We start from the raw sequence: 3,746 nt of genomic DNA, 5'->3' as shown, positions 1-3,746 counted from the left end.
CCATCTCTTCAGCACGTTCACGAACACCGACAGATTAAATTGCTTCAATTAACTTTGAGTACTAAAGTCGGTAATAATTAATCTGTTTTTTTAATATACAATAGAGAAAAGTTAAACGCTTACTCATCATATGGATGTGTCACTAATTAATAGCTACCTAAGACAATACAAAACACGACACGTATCGCTAATAAGTAAACGAAGCGATACAAATGGAGTATGCCGCTCGCAGGTAGGTTTTGAATTTCTAAATGTACCTTATATTTGCTGATGATTTAGAACGAGATTCTCAATCATATTTTTATTGGGATTTGGAGTTTTATATTGGACGGCCTGATTACTTTTAGTAGCTATGTTGATAGAAACGAGGGGATGGGGAAAGTTTCAGCTAGAAACGCTATTTGGGTTTCAGTATCAATTTCTGCTTTGATGATAGTTTTGTAGTAGGTGCAGTGTTCATTTTTTAATTTTCAGGACGCTCTTTGCATTAGACAATATATCACCGAAAAAGTGGATGGTCATTCGTCATGATATCATTTCAGATTACAACATTTCCCTAAAAGCAATTGAATAGTTATTTAGGATATCTCGATGCCATATCCTCTCAAAAAAAAGAAAAAAAAAAAACAAAAGAAGCAAGAACAATCAAGCAATCTAATTTCTACCTATGAAATATCTTTGGAAAATAACGATTTTGAAAAACCTTGAAATTGATAGGAAGTCATCAACATTCGATTGAACCGACGAAAGGCTTCATAATTTTTAAAAAGAGCTATAACGAGATCTGGGACGATAACAGTTTAGGATTAATAGCACTACTGTGGTAGTAAGATGGAATAAACTGCCCTTGCGTCATAATACCGTATGCACTCCCAAACAAGCATTCAGTTTTTTCTTTTGATTATAACGCCCAGTAGTACGGATCGTATAGTCCGTAAAGTAGAGATATTCTCGGCAAGAATAACGCTGTGAGTAAATTCCCATCTGTCCGTCCGACATCTTGTCCATCGTCTGTCTATAAGAAGAGTGGTCGGTGCCAAAAGTTGGAATGAAAAGTTGGAGCTTAGTATGCACATCGTGTTTGAAAATTGGCTAAGACTGCGAAAAAAGATAGCAGCATCTGTTTTAGATGATAATGCCAAATATTTAGGAGATCATTTAGAAGGGCAGTGAAAGGTTTAGAGACACTATAATGTACACAAGTACGCAAAACACTGTAAAATTTGGCTAGCAAAGTTCGTGATCGCCCAACTTTGAGGCTTTTCGACAAGTATTGGGCTGGATCGAAGGCAAGCAAAACTTTCTTACTGGTTTGTTTGGCGATCGATGCTTATTTTGATGTAGTATATCTGTGAGAGTTAATAATAACGAACGTTGACAGTGACCAAGCGAAAGAGTTGAGGCATATTATCCTCAACGACAGGCGACGATTGCAATTACTGCCGCAGGCCCTTAAGTAAAAGCATAAAAATTTCCTTTAAAAAACCCGTACAGTGTTTTTTGCTTCTATTAGAAAGCGATTGGAAAAAATTATCCTTCACTAAGAGTTAAACTCTTTGCTGAGCGGACTCTTAATATTTTTATGTTCACATCACAAATTTGTGGTACCCTTCCATTATTCTGTTTATATCGTCACAAACTATTATACTTCTTGATATGCTACTTACATATTACACGAATAATATACTGTATGCATAGCTACATGTATTTATCTATATATTATTTATAAATTTGTTTATTTATATACCAACAGTGAACTATATTTAAAGATTAAAAAGATTAGAAATTATTGAAAGATAGCGAAGAGATCTTAACTTTTTATATTTATATTTAATACGATGCAGTTGTGCTTGTTTGCGGTTCGTTAGAAAAGCCTTGACATCATCATAATTTGCCCCTTTTTCTATAAAGATTTCACTTTGACGACTGAGATATATTTTCCTTAAATATGTTTGTTTTTTGATGCTTTCAAAGCAATACCGTTACAGCGTTTGCTTAGCATATTCCCAGATCTTATTAACTTAATTAATGGTTTTATTGGAATTTTTCACAATATGTGTCTGGGTGCACATGTTTGAGATACATGCCAAAAATAGCAAAATGAAGGCATGTAAGGGCAATATAGGCCACATAACACAACCGGTCAAATCGCTTTGTGTTCATTCCCTTGTCTCACAATTTTTTGTTTTTTCTCTGCCCTCTTTTGTGGTTCCTAAAGGTTACTAGCCTGTCAGCCAGTCAGTTATGGCTGTTGTTGTTCCTGGTTGATTGTTATCATTGTTGCATGAGTGGTTAAGCCCCAGCTAAATATAAGCAAACATAAAAGCAAAAATTATTTTTTACTTTAAGAGAAAAAGAAGAAGAACAACAAAAAAAAAAAAAACAATGGAGAAAAACTCTCTCTTAAAACTAGGACAATACACTGCATGTACCGTAGAACACCTCTAAAGAGCTGTTGCAAAGTATTTTACATAACAAACATGTACACATCTTCACCTGCACCCTCGCAGGTAGAGATGCGCTACGAGTCTAATATAAAAGCAAGCAAAACTTGATATACAACAACAACAACGTTAATAACCAGCTGGCATACAATTTTATTTCGATGAGAACAACGGCGTCTCGGGCTAGGAGGTGATTGTAATGCAAAGGCCAGCTTATTGTTATTGTTCATTTCATTATTTTATTTTCCTCTTCTGCGTTATTCAGAACAAATTGTTGTTGTCGGTTTCAAGAGTTAAAAACTTTAGTGCAAATGAAGTTCTACGCTGCTGTATACTTTACCACATAACCACTTTGCCGGCTTTTACCAAGTTGTTGTCGTTGTTGCCGCTAAAGCACTTTTCAAATTCATAAAATCCTAGTGTTCGGCAAAGTGCTGTAGAGTGTTTGTACTCTCCTGTTTTGTTATTGTTGTTGTTGTTGCTCTTGTGGCACGATTTTCAAAATAATTTCACCTCGCTTAGCAAATATCGTGTATTACGTAGTCAACAGCATTACCAGCAGTGTATGCCTGAAATTAGTCTCAAGCTCTTCTTTTTTTTTTATTATTATTATTATTTTTTTTTTTTTTGAAAGTAAGGCCCTTTGCTTTCATTTTGCAAACCCAAGCTATTGTTTTCCTATTTGTGCATTTTCTCCTATCAAACTATGCATTACATAATGGGGAATGAATTAATAATAATTTTTCCTAAAATTTTCTTAATGTAAAAGTTATGCTCCGCTGATAATTAAAAGCGGATTACCTTAAAGTTCATCTAAGCAAGAGAAAGTATTATCTCTTTACATTAAAATTGGTTTTAAAAGTATTTCATTGTATTATAGATCGTACCACTACTACCGGATACGTGCATTGTTTGCCTGTCTTTCTGTGTGTCTCTCTGTCTGTTTGTCTGTATGTCTTCTCATTGTTTTTATTGTCTTTGTTCAGCCATATTCACAATATTTTGATATTGAGTTTCAGCGCTATTGTGTCTGCCATAAAATTTACTGATAAATTTAATCATGCACATTATATACACACACATGTATTTATGCACGATAATACCTTTCAAATTAATTCAATTAAAATTTGTTATCTACATCTCGTTTTTTCACTCCTTCTCCTATTTTGCTCATCTTTTTTTGTTTCTTTTTTTTTTTTTTTCAGGTATGTAGACGCGATTTTTTTTCGTTATCATATCACTTTTCCCTTTTATTCAATTAATATGCGGAAAATTGAACAGTTTTTGTAATGGCAGCGCGCT

This window comes from Glossina fuscipes, unplaced genomic scaffold (assembly GCF_014805625.2).
Source record: "Glossina fuscipes isolate IAEA_lab_2018 unplaced genomic scaffold, Yale_Gfus_2 26, whole genome shotgun sequence".
Classification (NCBI taxonomy): domain Eukaryota; kingdom Metazoa; phylum Arthropoda; class Insecta; order Diptera; family Glossinidae; genus Glossina; species Glossina fuscipes.
This window is presented reverse-complemented; position numbering follows the sequence as displayed.